Raw genomic sequence first — 26,012 nt, 5'->3', positions numbered from 1 at the left:
CCTCTTTAAGGAATACCTAGGATAGGATAAAGTAATCCTTCTCACCCCCCTAAAAGATTTAGATGCACTATTGTAAAGTGGCTGTTCCACTGGATGTCATAAGGTGAATGCACCAATTTGTAAGTCGCTCTGGATAAGAGCGTCTGCTAAATGACTTAAATGTAAATGTAATGGAAACAAAGGATTCATTAGACGAGGGAGAGAGATTGTTTAAAGTTAGAAAATGTAGGGGTTTAAAAATGTCTTGTCCATATTTGGGCGTTTGTCTGTTACCTTGGGAACGGCAGCCTGAAACAGGATGTCTTTAACAGGAAGTGCGGAGGTGTTCACCGTGGAGACGATAACCACAGCAACGTTAGGGTGTCCCGGGGGCGGGTCTCTGGCAAAATGGAGGGAAACATGGACGCCATTCTGGTCGTACACTGTGATTGGCTCAATCGACCTATCGGAGACATTCAGGAAATGAACACCTCAGGCGTGCCAACAGAGAACAGATGACTTGAAATAGAAAAGACCAGAGGTATCCATTAACATGAATGACTACAGACAACTGTAGTGACAACACTAACTCTAGTGTGCATCCAAAATGGCTCCTTATATAGTGCACCCATAGGGCTCTGGTCAAGAGAAGTGCACTATAAAGGAATTAGGATGCAATTTGGGACACACACCTATTCTGTGTATTACTGTGTTTAAAGATCTTAAGAAAAGGACAAAAACTAGGGCTGTGTTCCAAATGGTTCCCCTTTATCAGTTAGCCCTGGTTAAAAACAGTGCACTCTATAGGGAATAGGGTGCCATTTTTGGACACCACCTTACTTGGTTTAATGGATTCCAGCGGGACGTGGATCTCTGCTAGGGATTCTGGGAGATTGAAACTCTCTGATTTCTCTGGAGATCCTGACTCTGTCATTGGCTGACTCTGTGAGTTTGATGGTGATCCTGACATCACAATTGGACGATTCTGAAGGCACGCCCTGACAGGAAGAAGAAGAGATTGAATCGTCACGGTAACTATGTCTCTCGCTCTCTTTCTCAATCCATCCATCCATCCCTCACCAGTCTGTTCCATTTGATGAGCCACTGCCGCAACCCGGGCCACCGGTGGGTGGTCTCTCCCTCCACACCCCCACGTGGTCAGGGAATGGTCTCTCCCTGTGTTCTCCTCTCCTCCTCTCATCTGAAATAAAGGGGGTGGAGAATAGGCATCTGTGTTGAAGAGGAACAAATCAGTGTAAATATGATCTGGTGTTTGTTGAACCCCTTGGGCCCTGTGAACCCACTATGTAGGGGATAGGCCATTCTGGTCAAAAGTAGTGCACTATGTAGGGAATAGCCATTCTGGTCAAAAGTGCCATTCTGGGTCAAAAGTAGTGCACTATGTAGGGAATAGGGTGCCATTCTGGTCAAAAGTAGTGCAAGTATATGTAGGGAATAGTGAGCCATTCTGGTAAAAAGTAGTGTACTATGTAGGGAATAGTGAGCCATTCTGGTCAAAAGTAGTGCACTATGTAGGGAATAGTGAGCCATTCTGGTCAAAAGTAGTGCACTATGTAGGGAATAGGGTGCCATTCTGGTCAAAAGTAGTGCATTATGTAGGGAATAGGGTGCCATTCTGGTCAAAAGTAGTGCATTATGTAGGGAATAGGGTGCCATTCTGGTCAAAAGTAGTGCACTATGTAGGGAATAGGGAGCCATTTAGGACGCATCCAGAGGTAACTGGTACCTGGAGTAGTTCATGGTAGTACGTGCTGCTCTGGCTTTGAGACGATGCTGGTTTATCAGCCCTGAATAAAGACACAGAACCACATCACGAACACACGTCAACACAAACACCACTACAGTCCAGATACAGGAAGTGAATTCTGTTCCACAACACATCTGGATCATGATGACATCACAGCAGAAACATCCACATCAAAAGGAGGAGGGGGGGGTGTTCTAAAGAAACAGGAACCTGTACGAACCTGTCACGTCCAGATCGATTAGAGATAGGGGAGTACTGCTGAGCCGTTGACGGGAGAGAGGAGAGGAGGGAGGGGAGGAAGAGGAGGGAGGAGGGGTGCCAAGCCGAGGCTGGGGGGTAGAGGAGGGGGACAGGAAGGAGGAGACGTGGTGGGGAGGTGAGCCGGAGGAAGACATGTCTTTAGAAGGTGGTCTATGTGTCTGTGGAGAGTCCAGGGCTGACAGGTCTATGAGATGGTAACTCTTTATCTCTCTGGGGCTGCTGGGACCTGGGGATGGAGACTATATGAAAATACAACCACTGAGATTCACACTGAAACAACATGGCCTCTATGATGTCACACTACAACACACAGGTAGGTTCTCTGTCCTAGGGATAGAGACAACACTAGAACACACAGGTAGGTTCTCTGTCCTAGGGATAGAGACAACACTAGAACAAACATGTAGGTTCTCTGTCCTAGGGATAGAGACAACACTAGAACAGAATACTAGAACACACAGGTAGGTACTCTGTCCTAGGGATAGAGACAACACTAGAACACACAGGTAGGTTCTCTGTCCTAGGGATAGAGACAACACTAGAACACACAGGTAGGTTCTCTGTCCTAGGGATAGAGACAACACTAGAACAGAACACTAGAACACACAGGTAGGTACTCTGTCCTAGGGATAGACACAACACTAGAACAGAACACTAGAACACACAGGTAGGTTCTCTGTCCTAGGAATAGAGACAACACTAGAACACACAGGTAGGTACTCTGTCCTAGGGATAGAGACAACACTAGAACAGAACACTAGAACACACAGGTAGGTACTCTGTCCTAGGGATAGAGACAACACTAGAACAGAACACTAGAACACACAGGTAGGTTCTCTGTCCTAGGAATAGAGACAACACTAGAACACACAGGTAGGTTCTCTGTCCTAGGGATAGAGACAACACTAGAACACACAGGTAGGTTCTCTGTCCTAGGGATAGAGACAACACTAGAACAGAACACTAGAACACACAGGTAGGTACTCTGTCCTAGGAATAGAGACAACACTAGAACAGAACACTAGAACACACAGGTAGGTACTCTGTCCTAGGAATAGAGACAACACTAGAACAGAACACTAGAACACACAGGTAGGTACTCTGTTCTAGGGATAGAGACAACACTAGAACACACAGGTAGGTACTCTGTCCTAGGGATAGAGACAACACTAGAACAGAACACTAGAACACACAGGTAGGTACTCTGTCCTAGGGATAGAGACAACACTAGAACAGAACACAGAACACTAGAACACACAGGTAGGTTCTCTGTCCTAGGGATAGAGACAACACTAGAAGAGAACACTAGAACACACAGGTAGGTTCTCTGTCCTAGGGATAGAGACAACACTAGAACAGAACACAGAACACTAGAACACACAGGTAGGTACTCTGTCCTAGAGATAGAGACAACACTAGAACAGAACACAGAACACTAGAACACACAGGTAGGTTCTCTGTCCTAGGAATAGAGACAACACTAGAACACACAGGTAGGTTCTCTGTCAACTCTGTCAAGTAGTAGACCTGTACACCCTGTTAGTAGACCTGTACACCCTGTTAGTAGACCTGTACACCCTGTTAGTAGACCTGTACACCCTGTCAGTAGACCTGTACACCCTGTCAGTAGACCTGTACACCCTGTCAGTAGACCTGTACACCCTGTCAGTAGACCTGTACACCCTGTTAGTAGACCTGTACACCCTGTTAGTAGACCTGTACACCCTGTTAGTAGACCTGTACACCCTGTTAGTAGACCTGTACACCCTGTTAGTAGACCTGTACACCCTGTTAGTAGACCTGTACACCCTGTTAGTAGACCTGTACACCCTGTCAGTAGACCTGTACACCCTGTCAGTCAGTAGACCTGTACACCCTGTCAGTAGACCTGTACACCCTGTCAGTAGACCTGTACACCCTGTTAGTAGACCTGTACACCCTGTCAGTAGACCTGTACACCCTGTCAGTAGACCTGTACACCCTGTCAGTAGACCTGTACACCCTGTCAGTAGACCTGTACACCCTGTTAGTAGACCTGTACACCCTGTTAGTAGACCTGTACACCCTGTTAGTAGACCTGTACACCCTGTTAGTAGACCTGTACACCCTGTTAGTAGACCTGTACACCCTGTTAGTAGACCTGTACACCCTGTTAGTAGACCTGTACACCCTGTTAGTAGACCTGTACACCCTGTTAGTAGACCTGTACACCCTGTTAGTAGACCTGTACACCCTGTTAGTAGACCTGTACACCCTGTTAGTAGACCTGTACACCCTGTTAGTAGACCTGTACACCCTGTTAGTAGACCTGTACACCCTGTTAGTAGACCTGTACACCCTGTTAGTAGACCTGTACCTGTTAGTAGACCTGTTCCTGTTAGTAGACCTGTACACCCTGTTAGTAGACCTGTACCTGTTAGTAGACCTGTACACCCTGTTAGTAGACCTGTACACCCTGTTAGTAGACCTGTACACCCTGTTAGTAGACCTGTACACCCTGTTAGTAGACCTGTACACCCTGTTAGTAGACCTGTACACCCTGTTAGTAGACCTGTACACCCTGTTAGTAGACCTGTACACCCTGTTAGTAGACCTGTACACCCTGTTAGTAGACCTGTACACCCTGTTAGTAGACCTGTACACCCTGTTAGTAGACCTGTACACCCTGTTAGTAGACCTGTTAGTGTTAGAGACCTGTACACCCTGTTAGTAGACCTGTACACCCTGTTAGTAGACCTGTACACCCTGTTAGTAGACCTGTACACCCTGTCAGTAGACCTGTACACCCTGTCAGTAGACCTGTACACCCTGTTAGTAGACCTGTACACCCTGTCAGTAGACCTGTACACCCTGTCAGTAGACCTGTACACCCTGTTAGTAGACCTGTACACCCTGTCAGTGACCTGTACACCCTGTAGACCTGTACACCCTGTTAGTAGACCTGTACACCCTGTTAGTAGACCTGTACACCCTGTTAGTAGACCTGTACACCCTGTTAGTAGACCTGTACACCCTGTTAGTAGACCTGTACACCCTGTTAGTAGACCTGTACACCCTGTTAGTAGACCTGTACACCCTGTTAGTAGACCTGTACACCCTGTTAGTAGACCTGTACACCCTGTTAGTAGACCTGTACACCCTGTTAGTAGACCTGTACACCCTGTTAGTAGACCTGTACACCCTGTTAGTAGACCTGTACACCCTGTTAGTAGACCTGTACACCCTGTTACCCTGTTAGTAGACCTGTACACCCTGTTAGTAGACCTGTACACCCTGTTAGTAGACCTGTACACCCTGTTAGTAGACCTGTACACCCTGTTAGTAGACCTGTACACCCTGTTAGTAGACCTGTACACCCTGTTAGTAGACCTGTACACCCTGTTAGTAGACCTGTACACCCTGTTAGTAGACCTGTACACCCTGTTAGTAGACCTGTACACCCTGTTAGTAGACCTGTACACCCTGTTAGTAGACCTGTACACCCTGTTAGTAGACCTGTACACCCTGTTAGTAGACCTGTACACCCTGTTAGTAGACCTGTACACCCTGTTAGTAGACCTGTACACCCTGTTAGTAGACCTGTACACCCTGTTAGTACCCTGTTAGTAGACCTGTACACCCTGTTAGTAGACCTGTACACCCTGTCAGTAGACCTGTACACCCTGTTAGTAGACCTGTACACCCTAGACCTGTACACCCTGTTAGTAGACCTGTACACCCTGTTAGTAGACCTGTACACCCTGTTAGTAGACCTGTACACCCTGTTAGTAGACCTGTTAGTAGACCTGTACACCCTGTTAGTAGACCTGTACACCCTGTTAGTAGACCTGTACACCCTGTTAGTAGACCTGTACACCCTGTTAGTAGACCTGTACACCCTGTTAGTAGACCTGTACACCCTGTTAGTAGACCTGTACACCCTGTTAGTAGACCTGTACACCCTGTCAGACCTGTACACCCTGTTAGTAGACCTGTACACCCTGTTAGTAGACCTGTACACCCCTGTACACCCTGTTAGTAGACCTGTACACCCTGTTAGTAGACCTGTACACCCTGTTAGTAGACCTGTACACCCTGTTAGTAGACCTGTACACCCTGTTAGTAGACCTGTACACCCTGTTAGTAGACCATGTACGAGTAGTGTAGAGAGGACAGATGTACCGTTGTTTATGGAGGGCTCTCCACCTCCTCCTCCTCTCATCCTGCTGCTCTCTCCCCCCATCATGTCTTTATACATGTTGACCACCAGGGTCAGCTCATCGTTGGCCCTCAGGATCTGAGCTGGAATGGAAGGAACACAACATGGAAGACAAGAATGAACAGAACATAAAATACTAGGGCAGCAGGTAGTCTAGCTAGCAGTTAGAGCATTGGGTCAGTAACCAGCAGGTAGCCTAGCTAGCAGTTAGAGCATTGGGTCAGTAACCAGCAGGTAGCCTAGCTAGCAGTTAGAGCATTGGGTCAGTAACCAGCAGTTAGCCTAGCTAGCAGTTAGAGCATTGGGTCAGTAACCAGCAGGTAGCCTAGCTAGCAGTTAGAGCATTGGGTCAGTAACCAGCAGGTAGCCTAGCTAGCAGTTAGAGCATTGGGTCAGTAACCAGCAGGTAGCCTAGCTAGCAGTTAGAGCATTGGGTCAGTAACCAGCAGGTAGCCTAGCTAGCAGTTAGCATTGGGTCAGTAACCAGCAGGTAGCCTAGCTAGCAGTTAGAGCATTGGGTCAGTAACCAGCAGGTAGCCTAGCTAGCAGTTAGAGCATTGGGTCAGTAACCAGCAGGTAGCCTAGCTAGCAGTTAGAGCATTGGGTCAGTAACCAGCAGGTAGTCTAGCTAGCAGTTAGAGCATTGGGTCAGTAACCAGCAGGTAGCCTAGCTAGCAGTTAGAGCATTGGGTCAGTAACCAGCAGGTAGCCTAGCTAGCAGTTAGAGCATTGGGTCAGTAACCAGCAGGTAGCCTAGCTAGCAGTTAGAGCATTGGGTCAGTAACCAGCAGGTAGCCTAGCTAGCAGTTAGAGCATTGGGTCAGTAACCAGCAGGTAGTCTAGCTAGCAGTTAGAGCATTGGGTCAGTAACCAGCAGGTAGTCTAGCTAGCAGTTAGAGCATTGGGTCAGTAACCAGCAGGTAGTCTAGCTAGCAGTTAGAGCATTGGGTCAGTAACCAGCAGGTAGTCTAGCTAGCAGTTAGAGCATTGGGTCAGTAACCAGCAGGTAGCCTAGCTAGCAGTTAGAGCATTGGGTCAGTAACCAGCAGGTAGTGTAGCTAGCAGTTAGAGCATTGGGTCAGTAACCAGCAGGTAGTCTAGCTAGCAGTTACATCATTGGGTCAGTAACCAGTAGGTAGCCTAGCTAGCAGTTAGAGCATTGGATCAGTAACCTAGCTAGCAGTAGCGCATTGGGTCAGTCGTCTAGCTAGCAGTTAGAGCATTGGGTCAGTAGCCTAGCTAGCAGTTAGAGCATTGGGTCAGTAACCTAGCTAGCAGTTAGAGCATTGGGTCAGTAACCTAGCTAGCAGTTAGAGCATTGGGTCAGTAGTCTAGCTAGCAGTTAGAGCATTGGGTCAGTAACCTAGCTAGCAGTTAGAGCATTGGGTCAGTAGTCTAGCTAGCAGTTAGAGCATTGGGTCAGTAGTCTAGCTAGCAGTTAGAGCATTGGGTCAGTAGTCTAGCTAGCAGTTAGAGCATTGGGTCAGTAACCTAGCTAGCAGTTAGAGCATTGGGTCAGTAACCTAGCTAGCAGTTAGAGCATTGGGTCAGTAGCCTAGCTAGCAGTTAGAGCATTGGGTCAGTAACCAGCAGGTAGCCTAGCTAGCAGTTAGAGCATTGGGTCAGTAGCCCAGCTAGCAGTTAGAGCATTGGGTCAGTAGCCCAGCTAGCAGTTAGAGCATTGGGTCAGTAGCCTAGCTAACAGACATAGCATTGGGTCAGTAGTCTAGCTAGCAGTTAGAGCATTGGGTCAGTAGTCTTGCTAGCAGTTAGAGCATTGGGTCAGTAGTCTAGCTAGCAGTTAGAGCATTGGGTCAGTAGCCTGGCTAGCAGTTAGAGCATTGGGTCAGTAGCCTGGCTAGCAGTTAGAGCATTGGGTCAGTAGCCTAGCTAGCAGTTAGAGCATTGGATCAGTAGCCTAGCTAGCAGTTAGAGCATTGGGTCAGTAGCCTGGCTAACAGATTAGACTCTTAGATAGTTCATTATGGATCTGGGAAACATAATGACAAGAACAAAATAGTACATTTATAGGAGGGACATGACCTGACGTGAAGAGGAGAAGAGAAGTTACTGACCTAGAACATATTAAATCTCCACCCGCTACAGCCAGAAGACTGGCCTCCCCCCAGAGCCTGGTTCCTCTCTACCTGGTACAGCCAGAAGACTGGCCTCCCCCCAGAGCCTGGTTCCTCTCTACCTGGTACAGCCAGAAGACTGGCCACCCCCCAGAGCCTGGTTCCTCTCTACCTGGTACAGCCAGAAGACTGGCCACCCCCCAGAGCCTGGTTCCTCTCTACCTGGTACAGCCAGAAGACTGGCCTCCCCCAGAGCCTGGTTCCTCTCTACCTGGTACAGCCAGAAGACTGGCCATCCCCAGAGCCTGGTTCCTCTCTACCTGGTACATCCAGAAGACTGGCCACCCCCAGAGCCTGGTTCCTCTCTACCTGGTACATCCAGAAGACTGGCCACCCCCCAGAGCCTGGTTACTCTCTACCTGGTACATCCAGAAGACTGGCCTCCCCCCAGAGCCTGGTTCCTCTCTACCTGGTACAGCCAGAAGACTGGCCACTCCCCAGAGCCTGGTTCCTCTCTACCTGGTACAGCCAGAAGACTGGCCTCCCCCCAGAGCCTGGTTCCTCTCTACCTGGTACAGCCAGAAGACTGGCCATCCCCCAGAGCCTGGTTCCTCTCTACCTGGTACAGCCAGAAGACTGGCCTCCCCCCAGAGCCTGGTTCCTCTCTACCTGGTACAGCCAGAAGACTGGCCATCCCCCAGAGCCTGGTTCCTCTCTACCCGGTACAGCCAGAAGACTGGCCTCCCCCCAGAGCCTGGTTCCTCTCTACCTGGTACAGCCAGAAGACTGGCCTCCCCCCAGAGCCTGGTTCCTCTCTACCTGGTACAGCCAGAAGACTGGCCACTCCCCAGAGCCTGGTTCCTCTCTACCTGGTACAGCCAGAAGACTGGCCACTCCCCAGAGCCTGGTTCCTCTCTAGGTTCCTTCCTAGGTTCTGGCCTTTCTAGGGAGTTTTTCCAGGCTACAGCATTGCTTACTCTTTGGGGTTTCATGGCAGAGTTTCTGTGAAGAACTTTGTGACAACTGCTGATGTAAAAATGTCTTTATAAAATATCTCTGACCAATTAAATGATAAGACAGAACGCTCCGGCACTCAGAATAGTAATGGTGATTATTGATTCAGAGTTTTACTGAGGAATCATCTTTGCTAATAGGACACGTTTAGTTGTGTGAATAGATCCCAGATTATCTGAATACAAAGAGACTAAATGATCAACGTAGATCTGGATACATAGAGACTAAATGATCAACGTAGATCTGGATACATAGAGACTAAATGATCAACGTAGATCTGGATACATAGAGACTAAATGATCAACGTAGATCTGAATACATAGACTAAATGATCAACGTAGATCTGGATACATAGAGACTAAATGATCAACGTAGATCCGGATACATAGAGACTAAATGATCAACGTAGATCTGGATACATAGAGACTAAATGATCAACGTAGATCTGGATACATAGAGACTAAATTATCAACGTATATCTGGATACATAGAGACTAAATTATCAACGTAGATCTGGATACATAGAGACTAAATGATCAACGTAGATCTGGATACATAGAGACTAAATTATCAACGTAGATCTGGATACATAGAGACTAAATGATCAACGTAGATCTGGATACATAGAGACTAAATGATCAACGTAGATCCGGATACATAGAGACTAAATGATCAACGTAGATCTGGATACATAGAGACTAAATGATCAACGTAGATCTGGATACATAGAGACTAAATGATCAACGTAGATCCGGATACAGAGAGACTAAATGATCAACGTAGATCTGATACATAGAGACTAAATGATCAACGTAGATCCGGATACATAGAGACTAAATGATCAACGAAGATCTGGATACATAGAGACTAAATGATCAACGTAGATCCGGATACATAGAGACTAAATGATCAACGTAGATCTGGATACATAGAGACTAAATGATCAACATAGATCTGGATACATAGAGACTAAATTATCAACGTAGATCCGGATACAGAGAGACTAAATGATCAACGTAGATCTGGATACATAGACTAAATGATCAACGTAGATCTGGATACAGACTAAATGATCAACGTAGATCCGGATACATAGAGACTAAATTATCCATGTAGATCTGGATACATAGAGACTAAATGATCAACGTAGATCCGGATACATAGAGACTAAATGATCAACGTAGATCTGGATACATAGAGACTAAATGACCAACATAGATCTGGATACATAGAGACTAAATTATCAACGTAGATCCGGATACAGAGAGACTAAATGATCAACGTAGATCTGGATACATAGACTAAATGATCAACGTAGATCTGGATACAGACTAAATGATCAACGTAGATCCGGATACATAGAGACTAAATGATCAATGTAGATCTGGATACATAGAGACTAAATGATCAACGTAGATCCGGATACATATAGACTAAATGATCAACGTAGATCTGAATACATAGACTAAATGATGAACGTAGATCTGGATACAGACTAAATGACCGACATAGATCTGGATACATAGAGACTAAATGATCGACGTAGATCTGGATACATAGAGACTAAATGATCAACGTAGATCTGGATACATAGACTAAATGATCGACGTAGATCTGGATACATAGAGACTAAATGACCAACGTAGATCTGGATACATAGAGACTAAATATTAAACGTAGATCTGGATACATAGAGACTAAATGATCAACATAAATCTGGATACATAGAGACTAAATGACCAACGTAGATCTGGATACATAGAGACTAAATTATCCACGTAGATCTGGATACATAGAGAATAAATGATCAACGTAGATCTGGATACATAGAGACTAAATGATCAACGTAGATCTGGATACATAGAGACTAAATGATCAACGTAGATCTGGATACATAGAGACTAAATGATCGACGTAGATCTGGATACATAGAGACTAAATGATCAACGTAGATCTGGATACATAGAGACTAAATATTAAACGTAGATCTGGATACATAGAGACTAAATGATCAACATAAATCTGGATACATAGAGACTAAATGACCAACGTAGATCTGGATACATAGAGACTAAATTATCCACGTAGATCTGGATACATAGAGAATAAATGATCAACGTAGATCTGGATACATAGAGACTAAATGATCAACGTAGATCTGGATACATAGAGACTAAATGATCAACGTAGATCTGGATACATAGAGACTAAATGATCAACGTAGATCTGGATACATAGAGACTAAATGATCAACGTAGATCCGGATACATAGAGACTAAATGATCAACGTAGATCTGGATACAGAGAGACTAAATATTAAACGTAGATCTGGATACATAGAGACTAAATGATCAACGTAGATCTGGATACATAGACAATCTGGATACATAGAGACTAAATGACCAACGTAGATCTGGATACATAGAGACTAAATTATCCACGTAGATCTGGATACATAGAGAATAAATGATCAACGTAGATCTGGATACATAGAGACTAAATGATCAACGTAGATCTGGATACATAGAGAATAAATGATCAACGTAGATCTGGATACATAGAGACTAAATGACCAACGTAGATCTGGATACATAGAGACTAAATTATCAATGTAGATCTGGATACATAGAGACTAAATGATCAACGTAGATCTGGATACATAGAGACTAAATGATCAACGTAGATCTGGATACATAGAGAATAAATTATCAACGTAGATCTGGATACATAGACACTAAATGATCAATGTAGATCTGGATACATAGAGACTAAATATGAAACGTAGATAAGTTACCTAAAGCTTCGTCATCGTCGACGGTGTCGCAATAATCGGAAAAGGTTGGGTCTGAGCCTATCACAGCTCTCGTAGAGGGCCTACAGGAAGGACAGGATACACAGTCATGTGTTAGTACCGTCTGTGTACAGCACACACAGTATCTGTTTAGTGTACACACACAGTATCTGTTTAGTGTACACACACAGTATCTGTTTAGTGTACACACACACACAGTATCTGTTTAGTGTACACACACACACATACAGTATCTGTTTAGTGCACACACACACACAGTATCTGTTTAGTGTACACACACACACACACACACACACACACACACACACACACACACACACACACACACACACGGTATCTGTTTAGTGTACACACAGAGAGAAACAGCCCCATACCTTCAGGTGGTCAGTGTGGTGTGTGGAGGGCCCAGTGAGACCGTGTTGCTGTAGTAACTCTCTCAGCTGTCTGGTTCTGCTAGCGACCTCCTCCAGGGTAGAGACACGTCTAGATACAAGCTCTGCTTTCTGCTGCTCCTACAGACAACAATACAGCAGTCAACCATCACCAACAGGTACACACACACACACACACACCAACAGGCAGGCACACACAGAGAGACAGAGACGCACGCGGACACACACACACACCAACACACACCAACAGGCACACACAGAGAGACAGAGACGCACGCGGACACACACACACCAACATGCACACACAGACACACCAACATGCACACACAGACACACCAACATGCACACACAGACACACCAACATGCACACACAGACACACCAACATGCACACACACACACACCCCAACATACACACACACACACACCCCCAACATACACACACACCCCAACATACACACACACACACACCCCAACATACACACACACACCAACACACCCCAACATACACCAACACACACACACCAACAGGCACACACAGAGAGACAGAGACGCACGCGGACACACACACACCAACACACACACAGACACACCAACACACACCAACACACCAACACACACACCAACACACCAACACACACCAACACACCAACACACCAACACACACACCAACACACCAACACACACACCAACACACCAACACACACACCAACACACCAACACACACCAACACACCAACACACACACCAACACACACCAACACACACAACACACCAACACACACACCAACACACACCAACACACACACCAACACACACCAACACACACACCAACACCAACACACACCAACACACACACCAACACACACCAACACACACCAACACACCAACACACACACAACACACACACCAACACACCAACACACCAACACACACACCACACACACCAACACACACACCAACACACACACCAACACACCAACACACACCAACACCAACACACACACCCAACACACACCAACACACACACCAACACCAACACACCAACACACACACCAACACACACCAACACACACACCAACACACCAACACACACCAACACACACACCAACACACACACCAACACACACCCAACACACACACCAACACACACCAACACACACCCCAACACACACAACACACCAACACACACACACCAACACACACACCAACACACACACACACCAACGTGGTCTCACTTCTTTGATGGTGTTCTTGATCAGTCTGTTGGCTGTCTGCAGATCTTCAGGACTACTGCTCTTCAGGAGTGTGGCTAACAACTGGAAACACACACACACATTAACAGACATAGGACAAGAAGATCAACTAAAAAAAGGCTCACACACAAAACACACACACACACACACACACACACACACACACACACACACACACACACACACACACACACACACACACTAAGAGACATAGGACAAGAAGATCAACTAAAAAAGGCTCTCACACACACACACACACACACACATACACATTAAGAGACATAGGACAAGAAGATCAACTAAAAAAGGCTCTCACACACACACACACATACATATACACACACACACACACACACACACACACACACACATTAAGAGACATAGGACAAGAAGATCAACTAAAAAAGGCTCTCACACACACACACACACACACACACACACACACACACACACACACACATTAAGAGACATAGGACAAGAAGATCAACTAAAAAAGGCTCTCACACACACACACACACACACACACACACACACACACACACACACACACACACACACACACACACACACACACACACACACACACACACACACACACACACACACACACACACACACACACACACACACACACACACACACACACCGTGGCCTTGTCCACCTGGTTGAACACAGAGTCCTCAACTCTCTGTGAGGGAGGAGGCATCACAATGGTGTCTGGGAGTTTAGGGTCCTTCTTCACAAGGCCTGAAGAACAGACACGGAGAGATAATGAGTCGTTGTTTCCCCAAACGTCACCCGATTCTCTTTACAGAGCCCGACCTTTGACCTGGGCCCACATGTTGTAACGGTTCTATATCATAATGGACCTTGTTTTTTTTAAAACATGCGCTGGGCCTCCTAAGGTATAGCGGTTCTGAGCAGTAACAGACCTCGTTTCCTGAGTGATAGGCCTCCTGGTTCTAAGGTGCTAGAGTTCTAAGGGATAATGGTTCTGAGCGGTAACAGACCTCGTTTCCTGAGTGATAGGCCTCCTGGTTCTAAGGTGCTAGAGTTCTAAGGTATAATGGTTCTGAGCGGTAACAGACCTCGTTTCCTGAGTGATAGGCCTCCTGGTTCTAAGTTATAATGGTTCTAGCGGTAACAGACCTCGTTTCCTGAGTGATAGGCCTCCTGGTTCTAAGGTATAATGGTTCTAAGCGGTAACAGACCTCGTTTCCTGAGTGATAGGCCTCCTGGTTCTAAGGTATAATGGTTCTGAGCGGTAACAGACCTCGTTTCCTGAGTGATAGGCCTCCTGGTTCTAAGGGGCTAGAGTTCTAAGGTATAATGGTTCTAAGCGGTAACAGACCTCGTTTCCTGAGTGATAGGCCTCCTGGTTCTAAGGTATAATGGTTCTGAGCGGTAACAGACCTCGTTTCCTGAGTGATAGGCCTCCTGGTTCTAAGGGGCTAGAGTTCTAAGGTATAATGGTTCTGAGTAGCGGTTAAAAGGCTCTGAGGTGTTGTAATGGACCTTGTTTCTTCAGCATGCGGTAGGCCTCCTGAATCTTGGGTTCTTCTTTGAGCCACAAAGTCCAGCTGTACAGAACCTCCGTCACCCTCAGCTTCACCTCCGCACCACTCCACTGACCCAGGAACTGTTAACACACACACACACACACACACACACACAGTTTCAGCTTCACCTCCGCACCACACCACTGACCCAGGAACTGCAGATAAATCAATCACATTTATTTTCTAAAGCCCTTTATACTTCAGCAGCAGTCACACAGAGCTCTACAGTAACCCAGCCTAGACTACAGTAACCCAGCCTAGACTACAGTAACCCAGACTAAACTACAGTAACCCAGACTAAACTACAGTAACCCAGCCTAGACTACAGTAACCCAGCCTAGACTACAGTAACCCAGCCTAGACTACAGTAACCCAGCCTAAACTACAGTAACCCAGCCTAGACTACAGTAACTAACTACAGTAACCCAGCCTAAACTACAGTAACCCAGCCTAGACTACAGTAACCCAGCCTAGACTACAGTAACAGCCTAAACTACAGTAACCCAGCCTAAACTACAGTAACCCAGCCTAGACTACAGTAACCCAGCCTAAACTACAGTAACCCAGCCTAGACTACAGTAACCCAGCCTAAACTACAGTAACCCAGCCTAGACTACAGTAACCCAGCCTAAACTACAGTAACCCAGCCTAAACTACAGTAACCCAGCCTAGACTACAGTAACCCAGCCTAGACTACAGTAACCCAGCCTAGACTACAGTAACCCAGCCTAAACTACAGTAACCCAGCCTAAACTACAGTAACCCAGCCTAAACTACAATAACCCAGCCTAAGCCACACAGAGCTCTACAGTAACCCAGCCTAAACCACACAGAGCTCTACAGTAACCCAGCCTAAACTACAGTAACCCAGCCTAAACTACAGTAACCCAGCCTAAACAGTAACCCAGCCTAAACCACACAGAGCTCTACAGTAACCCAGCCTAAACTACAGTAACCCAGCCTAAACCACACAGAGCTCTACAGTAACCCAAACCTAAACTCTACAGTAACCCAGCCTAAACCACACAGAGCTCTACAGTAACCCAGCCTAAACTACAGTAACCCAGCCTAAACCACACAGAGCTCTACAGTAACCCAGCCTAAACCACACAGAGCTCTACAGTAACCCAGCCTAAACCACACAGAGCTCTACAGTAACCCAGCCTAAACCACACAGAGCTCTACAGTAACCCAGCCTAATAGGCTTCCCAATAAGCTTCCATTTGGGATGACCACAGACACATTCCTTACAAAACCTTTGGGGTCATTCATACCTTTGGAGACAGGACTTTGATGAGTTCATTGAGGAAGCGGAATTTTGCCGCCTCACTGTGGAACCTCTTACCACAGTTGTTCATGCAGGCTTCTAGAACCTGTGGGAAACAGTGATGTCAGAATTCTATAGGTTCTACAGGAAGTGTATTTCAGCTTCACCTCCGCACCACACCACTGACCCAGGAACTGCAGATAAATCAATCACATTTATTTTCTAAAGCCCTTTATACTTCAGCAGCAGTCACACAGAGCTCTACAGTAACCCAGCCTAGACTACAGTAACCCAGCCTAAACTACAGTAACCCAGCCTAGACTACAGTAACCCAGCCTAGACTACACTAACCCAGGGTGCATCCATTGACAGACAGCCCCAGTCAGTGTGTAGGGAACAGGGTGCATCCATTAACAGACAGTGTGTAGGGAACAGGGTGCATCCATTAACAGACAGCCCCAGACAGTGTGTAGGGAACAGGGTGCATCCATTAACAGTCAGTGTGTAGGGAACAGGGTGCATCCATTGACAGACAGCCCCAGTCAGTGTGTAGGGAACAGGGTGCATCCATTAACAGACAGTCCCAGTCAGTGTGTAGGGAACAGGGTGCATCCATTGACAGACAGCCCCAGTCAGTGTGGAGGGAACAGGGTGCATCCATTAACAGACAGCCCCAGACAGTGTGTAGGGAACAGGGTGCATCCATTAACAGACAGCCCCAGACAGTGTGTAGGGAACAGGGTGCATCCATTAACAGACAGCCCCAGACAGTGTGTAGGGAACAGGGTGCATCCATTAACAGACAGCCCCAGACAGTGTGTAGGGAACAGGGTGCATCCATTAACAGACAGCCCCAGACAGTGTGTAGGGAACAGGGTGCATCCATTAACAGTCAGTGTGTAGGGAACAGGGTGCATCCATTAACAGACAGTGTGTAGGGAACAGGGTGCATCCATTAACAGACAGCCCCAGTCAGTGTGTAGGGAACAGGGTGCATCCATTAACAGTCAGTGTGTAGGGAACAGGGTGCATCCATTAACAGACAGCCCCAGTCAGTGTGTAGGGAACAGGGTGCATCCATTAACAGTCAGTGTGTAGGGAACAGGGTGCATCCATTAACAGACAGCCCCAGTCAGTGTGTAGGGAACAGGGTGCATCCATTAACAGACAGCCCCAGACAGTGTGTAGACTGAACTCTCTCCTCTCGTTCCAGTTCTCTCTCTCCTCTCGTTCCAGTTCTCTCTCTCCTCTCGTTCCAGTTCTCTCTCTCCTCTCGTTCCAGTTCTCTCTCTCCTCTCGTTCCAGTTCTCTCTCTCCTCTCGTTCCAGTTCTCTCTCTCCTCTCGTTCCAGTTCTCTCTCTCCTCTCGTTCCAGTTCTCTCTCTCCTCTCGTTCCAGTTCTCTCTCTCCTCTCGTTCCAGTTCTCCCTCTCCTCTCGTTCCAGTTCTCTCTCTCCTCTCGTTCCAGTTCTCTCTCTCCTCTCGTTCCAGTTCTCTCTCTCCTCTCGTTCCAGTTCTCTCTCTCCTCTCGTTCCAGTTCTCTCTCTCCTCTCGTTCCAGTTCTCTCTCTCCTCTCCTTCCAGTTCTCTCTCTCCTCTCCTTCCAGTTCTCTCTCTCCTCTCGTTCCAGTTCTCTCTCTCGCTTCACTAACTAGCAACGCGTGAAACCCTGGGCGCTCCTTCACGTGACAGAATCCACAAGAGCCAAGAAAAGCCACACAATGCATTTCCTTCATATCTTTCAACCTCTTACTGTGAGGGCCTGAAGAGCCTCTCTCTGCTGAGGAGACTGGATCTTCAACAGTATTATATAGTTATTACTATAGTATAATGTTATCTTACTGTGAGGGCCTGAAGAGCCTCTCTCTGCTGAGGAGACTGGATCTTCAACAGTATTATATAGTTATTACTATAGTATAATGTTATCTTACTGTGAGGGCCTGCAAAGCCTCTCTCTGCTGAGGAGACTGGATCTTCAACAGTATTATATAGTTATTACTATAGTATAATGTTATCTTACTGTGAGGGCCTGAAGAGCCTCTCTCTGCTGAGGAGACTGGATCTTCAACAGTATTATATAGTTATTACTATAGTATCCTATACAGGGGTGCATACATTAACAGACAGTCCCAGTCAGTGTGTAGGGAACAGGGTGCATCCATTAACAGACAGTGTGTAGGGAACAGGGTGCATCCATTAACAGACAGCCCCAGTCAGTGTGTAGGGAACACCCTGTTCCCTGTTCCCCTGGGTGGTCCTTCTGTGGCTCAGTTGGTAGAGCATGGCGCTTGTAACGCCAGGGTAGTGGGTTCGATTCCCGGGACCACCCATACGTAGAATGTATGCACACATGACTGACTGTAAGTCGCTTTGGATAAAAGCTGTTACGTAGAGGGGGTTTTACAACAGTATTATATAGTTATTACTATAGTATAATAACATTATGGTGTGTTATCTTACTGTGAGGGCCTGAAGGGCCTCTCTCTGCTGAGGAGACTGGATCTTGTGGGCCAGGAGACGAGTGGCAACCTGAGGACTGGGAATAGGAGAGTAGATTTATAAACTAGCAGTGGGCATTTAGAATCCCTGTAGCCTACTGCTATACAATCAGAGTGCATTTAGAATCCCTGTAGCCTACTGCTATACAATCAGAGGGCATTTAGAATCCCTGTAGTCTACTGCTATACAATCAGAGGGCATTTAGAATCCCTGTAGCCTACTGCTATACAATCAGAGGGCATTTAGAATCCCTGTAGCCTACTGCTATACAATCAGAGGGCATTTAGAATCCCTGTAGCCTACTGCTATACAATCAGGGGGCATTTAGAATCCCTGTAGCCTACTGCTATACAATCAGAGGGCATTTAGAATCCCTGTAGCCTACTGCTATACAATCAGAGTGCATTTAGAATCCCTGTAGCCTACTGCTATACAATCAGAGGGCATTTAGAATCCCTGTAGCCTACTGCTATACAATCAGAGTGCATTTAGAATCCCTGTAGCCTACTGCTATACAATCAGAGGGCATTTAGAATCCCTGTAGCCTACTGCTATACAATCAGAGGGCATTTAGAATCCCTGTAGCCTACTGCTATACAATCAGAGGGCATTTAGAATCCCTGTAGCCTACTGCTATACAATCAGAGTGCATTTAGAATCCCTGTAGCCTACTGCTATACAATCAGAGTGCATTTAGAATCCCTGTAGCCTACTGCTATACAATCAGAGTGCATTTAGAATCCCTGTAGCCTACTGCTATACAATCAGAGGGCATTTAGAATCCCTGTAGCCTACTGCTATACAATCAGAGGGCATTTAGAATCCCTGTAGCCTACTGCTATACAATCAGAGGGCATTTAGAATCCCTGTAGCCTACTGCTATACAATCAGAGTGCATTTAGAATCCCTGTAGCCTACTGCTATACAATCAGAGTGCATTTAGAATCCCTGTAGCCTACTGCTATACAATCAGAGTGCATTTAGAATCCCTGTAGCCTACTGCTATACAATCAGAGTGCATTTAGAATCCCTGTAGCCTACTGCTATACAATCAGAGTGCATTTAGAATCCCTGTAGCCTACTGCTATACAATCAGAGGGCATTTAGAATCCCTGTAGCCTACTGCTATACAATCAGAGGGCATTTAGAATCCCTGTAGCCTACTGCTATACAATCAGAGGGCATTTAGAATCCCTGTAGCCTACTGCTATACAATCAGAGGGCATTTAGAATCCCTGTAGCCTACTGCTATACAATCAGAGGGCATTTAGAATCCCTGTAGCCTACAATCAGAGGGCATTTAGAATCCCTGTAGCCTACTGCTATACAATCAGAGGGCATTTAGAATCCCTGTAGCCTACTGCTATACAATCAGAGGGCATTTAGAATCCCTGTAGCCTACTGCTATACAATCAGAGGGCATTTAGAATCCCTGTAGCCTACTGCTATACAATCAGAGGGCATTTAGAATCCCTGTAGCCTACTGCTATACAATCAGAGGGCATTTAGAATCCCTGTAGCCTACTGCTATACAATCAGAGGGCATTTAGAATCCCTGTAGCCTACAATCAGAGGGCATTTAGAATCCCTGTAGCCTACTGCTATACAATCAGAGGGCATTTAGAATCCCTGTAGCCTACTGCTATACAATCAGAGGGCATTTAGAATCCCTGTAGCCTACTGCTATACAATCAGAGGGCATTTAGAATCCCTGTAGCCTACTGCTATACAATCAGGGGCATTTAGAATCCCTGTAGCCTACTGCTATACAATCAGAGGGCATTTAGAATCCCTGTAGCCTACTGCTATACAATCAGAGTGCATTTAGAATCCCTGTAGCCTACTGCTATACAATCAGAGGGCATTTAGAATCCCTGTAGCCTACTGCTATACAATCAAAGTGCATTTAGAATCCCTGTAGCCTACTGCTATACAATCAGAGGGCATTTAGAATCCCTGTAGCCTACTGCTATACAATCAGAGGGCATTTAGAATCCCTGTAGCCTACTGCTATACAATCAGAGGGCATTTAGAATCCCTGTAGCCTACTGCTATACAATCAGAGGGCATTTAGAATCCCTGTAGCCTACTGCTATACAATCAGGGGGCATTTAGAATTCCTGTAGCCTACTGCTATACAATCAGAGTGCATTTAGAATCCCTGTAGCCTACTGCTATACAATCAGAGGGCATTTAGAATCCCTGTAGCCTACTGCTATACAATCAGAGTGCATTTAGAATCCCTGTAGCCTACTGCTATACAATCAGAGGGCATTTAGAATCCCTGTAGCCTACTGCTATACAATCAGAGGGCATTTAGAATCCCTGTAGCCTACTGCTATACAATCAGAGGGCATTTAGAATCCCTGTAGCCTACTGCTATACAATCAGAGGGCATTTAGAATCCCTGTAGCCTACTGCTATACAATCAGAGTGCATTTAGAATCCTGTAGCCTACTGCTATACAATCAGAGGGCATTTAGAATCCCTGTAGCCTACTGCTATACAATCAGAGTGCATTTAGAATCCCTGTAGCCTACTGCTATACAATCAGAGTGCATTTAGAATCCCTGTAGCCTACTGCTATACAATCAGAGGGCATTTAGAATCCCTGTAGCCTACAGCTATACAATCAGAGGGCATTTAGAATCCCTGTAGTCTACTGCTATACAATCAGAGGGCATTTAGAATCCCTGTAGCCTACTGCTATACAATCAGAGGGCATTTAGAATCCCTGTAGCCTACTGCTATACAATCAGAGGGCATTTAGAATCCCTGTAGCCTACTGCTATACAATCAGAGGGCATTTAGAATCCCTGTAGCCTACTGCTATACAATCAGGGGGCATTTAGAATCCCTGTAGCCTACTGCTATACAATCAGAGGGCATTTAGAATCCCTGTAGCCTACTGCTATACAATCAGAGGGCATTTAGAATCCCTGTAGCCTACTGCTATACAATCAGAGGGCATTTAGAATCCCTGTAGCCTACTGCTATACAATCAGAGGGCATTTAGAATCCCTGTAGCCTACTGCTATACAATCAGGGGGCATTTAGAATTCCTGTAGCCTACTGCTATACAATCAGAGGGCATTTAGAATCCCTGTAGCCTACTGCTATACAATCAGAGGGCATTTAGAATCCCTGTAGCCTACTGCTATACAATCAGAGGGCATTTAGAATCCCTGTAGCCTACTGCTATACAATCAGAGGGCATTTAGAATCCCTGTAGCCTACTGCTATACAATCAGAGGGCATTTAGAATCCCTGTAGCCTACTGCTATACAATCAGAGGGCATTTAGAATCCCTGTAGCCTACTGCTATACAATCAGAGGGCATTTAGAATCCCTGTAGCCTACTGCTATACAATCAGAGGGCATTTAGAATCCCTGTAGCCTACTGCTATACAATCAGAGTGCATTTAGAATCCCTGTAGCCTACTGCTATACAATCAGAGTGCATTTAGAATCCCTGTAGCCTACTGCTATACAATCAGAGGGCATTTAGAATCCCTGTAGCCTACAGCTATACAATCAGAGGGCATTTAGAATCCCTGTAGTCTACTGCTATACAATCAGAGGGCATTTAGAATCCCTGTAGCCTACTGCTATACAATCAGAGGGCATTTAGAATCCCTGTAGCCTACTGCTATACAATCAGAGGGAATTTAGAATCCCTGTAGCCTACTGCTATACAATCAGAGGGCATTTAGAATCCTGTAGCCTACTGCTATACAATCAGGGGCATTTAGAATCCCTGTAGCCTACTGCTATACAATCAGAGGGCATTTAGAATCCCTGTAGCCTACTGCTATACAATCAGAGGGCATTTAGAATCCCTGTAGCCTACTGCTATACAATCAGAGGGCATTTAGAATCCCTGTAGCCTACTGCTATACAATCAGAGGGCATTTAGAATCCCTGTAGCCTACTGCTATACAATCAGAGGGCATTTAGAATCCCTGTAGCCTACTGCTATACAATCAGAGGGCATTTAGAATCCCTGTAGCCTACTGCTATACAATCAGAGGGCATTTAGAATCCCTTATTAATCTAACAATGGTTCTTTATGTCTCCAGGGAGACAACACTTCTTAATCTAACACTTTATTTTGCTGATGACAATACAGAAAAGGGAGAAGTAGTTTTCAGTGATGTCCCACACAACACACAAGTGGTTCCTCAGAATGACAGTGTGTAATCTAGATTACAAACTAATGTGAAAACAACTTTGTGGTTATTGGAAAGAAACATTTCTTATCTGTGTAAAAAAAAAAAGGGCTGGTTTTTGAAATGTGAAATATCTTGTCTATCCTCTGCTGTGTCCAAGGTTCCGTCCCACACGGTACCCTATTCCCTATATAGTGCACTACTTTGGACCAGGGACCTATGGGCCCTAGCGCTATAGACAGGGAAGGGTACTATTTGGGTTACTTCTGTTAGTGCACTAGGTCTACTTTTGACCAGAGCCCCTAAGTAGGGTCCTATATAGAGAATAGGTTGTCCTGGTCATCAGTAGTGTCCTATATAGAGAATAGGTTGTCCTGGTCATCAGTAGTTCACTATATAGATAATAGGTTGTCCTGGTCATCAGTAGTTCACTATATAGATAATAGGTTGTCCTGGTCATAAGCTGCCGTTTGGGGGACACAGCCATAGTGTCTACTCACCCATCAGCCTCCTGGTTGACCTGGTCATAGAAGCCCTGGATACTGTCCCACCTGTCTTCTGAGTTAGACGGGTCTGTGGCCTTGTCTGAGAGAGAGAGAGAAGAGAGAGAGCGAGAGAGAGAAGAGAAAGGGAGAGAAGAGAGAAGAGAAAGAGAGAGAAAAGAGAGAGAAAAGAGGAGAGAGAGAAAAAAGAGAGGAGAGAGAAAGGGAAAAGAGAGAGAAAGAGAGAAGAGAGAGAGAGAGAAAAGAGAGAGGGAGAGAAAAGAGAGAGAGAGAGAAGAGAGAGAGAGAGAGAGAGAGAGAAAGGAGCCTATCAGCCTAGCGTTGCATTAGATGGGTCTGTGACCTGCCTGGGATATAAATAGAAACAAATATAGAAGAAGAAAAACAAACGTTTGCCCTTCTCATCAAAGGAAGGTCCCTGCAAGTGTGTGTTCTACAATGACGATGTTGTAACATTGAACTAGAACCGGAAGCTCACTGTGCCGTGTAGTGGGTGTAGTCAGTGGTGTACTTTAAAGTACTTTACCAGAGAACATCACTGGTCATCCCTACTGCCTCTGATCTGGTGGACTCACTAAACACATGCTTCGTTTGTCTTGAGTGTTGGAGCGTGTCCCTGGCTATCCGTAAATTGTAAAAAAATATATATATATATATATTAAAAAATGGTCCCGTCTGGTTTGCTTTAATATAAGGAATTTTAAATGATTTATACTTTCACTTTTGATACTTAAGAATATTTTAGCATTTTTACATTTGATACTTATATTTAAAAACCAAAATACTTTTACTCGTGTAGGATTTTACTGGGTGACTTTCACTTGGACTAATAAAGGTATATTTTACTCAAGTATGAGAAGTTGGGTACTTTTTCCACCGCTGGGTGTTGGTTAGTCGAAGGAAAGGAGAAGATTTTTAAAAAAACATCTGGATGAGCGCGTGACTGGCTGATAAGATGTTTCTTTCTCATACTTCCTGTTCTTTCAAAGCTATTTTGTTGCGTTTAAAAATGAACATATTGGTAATAAATTATAAACCATGCATGCCCTTCACAATCAAACTTTGTAACTTTTTATTCCGTAATTCCCTCCGCGGAATTTGCTACAAAGTAAACATGAGTAAAGTAAAGTAAGCAAAGTAAACATGAGATGTAAAACGCCACTTCAATGCAGCGCGACAACAAGGCAGTTTCAACTACAGTTACAGCAGCTGTAAATACCGCTCGCCATATTTGCACGCGCTCATACAAATGACGAGACATAAAGCCTGTTTATTAAACTGGCTCGACTAAGGTTCGACTTTCCGTCACGCACAACTTCAAGATGCAACATTTCCAAATGTGAACCATAAGACAAGTTATTGTCAAACGACAAAAATATATAATCGCACTACTATAAAGAAATGTATTAAACAAACTCTCTGAAGAAAAAGAAAGAAAAAAAACGAATTCCCCGTGTCATCTAGCTTACTCAGCCACGACTCTAGACTCTCTCCGCCACTGTCTCCGGTCGCCATGGCCTTTGCTGTCGCCTTCTCCCGGTACTCCGTGACTTCTCAAAACTTCACACCGTCCTCTTAGCGGGCGGAAAGAAGTGTCAACTCGTCTAGAGAGACCAGCTCACAGCCGCGACATGTGACTCGAGTTGCGAAGTCAGAAGTTATGACGTTCCAAATGGTACCCTATTCCTAGCACGCTCACTTTAACCAGATCCTTACGGCTAAAAATAGTGCACTATTAAACGAAAAAGGGGGTAATTTGGAATGTAAGTCGCATACCAGTTTTATTACAACTTATCCGCGGCCGAGCTACGTCCCGATGCTATGCAACGTAAACACGTTTCTTTCCACAGCAGTTTTTTTTGAAAATATGTCACAACTTTTCCTTTTTTTGGTTTATGAGTTTGAGCTATAATAATATAATAATATATATATATAATAATACAAATGTATTTATTTAATTTAACCTGTATTTGATCAGGGAGTAATACTGAGACCAATGTCTCTTTAACAGATGAGCCTTGAAGTAGATCAATTCCAGAAAACCAATATAAATACCCAAATACAGAAAGAAAACCAATATAAATACCCAAATACAGAAAGAAAACCAATATAAATACCCAAATACAGAAAGAATAACGTCATAAAACAAACACATTCATCAGTAATAATGTCCTCAATCAGCTTTCTGAATTGACCGAGAGACACCAGAACAAACAGATTTGAGAACATTTTGAAGACTGTTCCGCTAATAAGGTGCAAGACTAAA

The 26,012-nt window shown here is 45.3% G+C and overlaps 2 long non-coding RNA genes and 1 pseudogene across 5 annotated transcripts; 1 reads left to right on the top strand and 2 right to left on the bottom strand.

The window, feature by feature from the left end:
* Positions 1-732: 732 nt before the first annotated feature.
* On the bottom strand, positions 733-25,551 carry LOC127921296 (ADP-ribosylation factor-binding protein GGA2-like; annotated as a pseudogene).
* On the bottom strand, positions 3,248-4,893 carry LOC127921297 (uncharacterized). Of its 4 annotated transcripts, none has more exons than XR_008108647.1 (3): positions 4,703-4,893; positions 3,897-4,001; positions 3,248-3,850 (listed from the first exon to the last, which is right to left on the bottom strand). It is a non-coding gene; the product is annotated as an uncharacterized LOC127921297 (long non-coding RNA). The 4 variants fall into 4 exon arrangements; XR_008108650.1 differs by having other exon boundaries at positions 3,897-3,980; positions 4,745-4,893; XR_008108649.1 differs by having other exon boundaries at positions 3,897-4,043; positions 4,766-4,893.
* Positions 6,285-7,234, top strand: LOC127921299 (uncharacterized). The gene is made up of 3 exons (XR_008108661.1): positions 6,285-6,440; positions 6,697-6,997; positions 7,084-7,234. It is a non-coding gene; the product is annotated as an uncharacterized LOC127921299 (long non-coding RNA).
* Positions 25,552-26,012: the final 461 nt, after the last annotated feature.

This window comes from Oncorhynchus keta, unplaced genomic scaffold (assembly GCF_023373465.1).
Source record: "Oncorhynchus keta strain PuntledgeMale-10-30-2019 unplaced genomic scaffold, Oket_V2 Un_contig_21913_pilon_pilon, whole genome shotgun sequence".
Taxonomy (NCBI): domain Eukaryota; kingdom Metazoa; phylum Chordata; class Actinopteri; order Salmoniformes; family Salmonidae; genus Oncorhynchus; species Oncorhynchus keta.
Note: the sequence above shows the minus strand (reverse complement) of the source record. Positions and strands in the feature narration are given on the sequence as shown.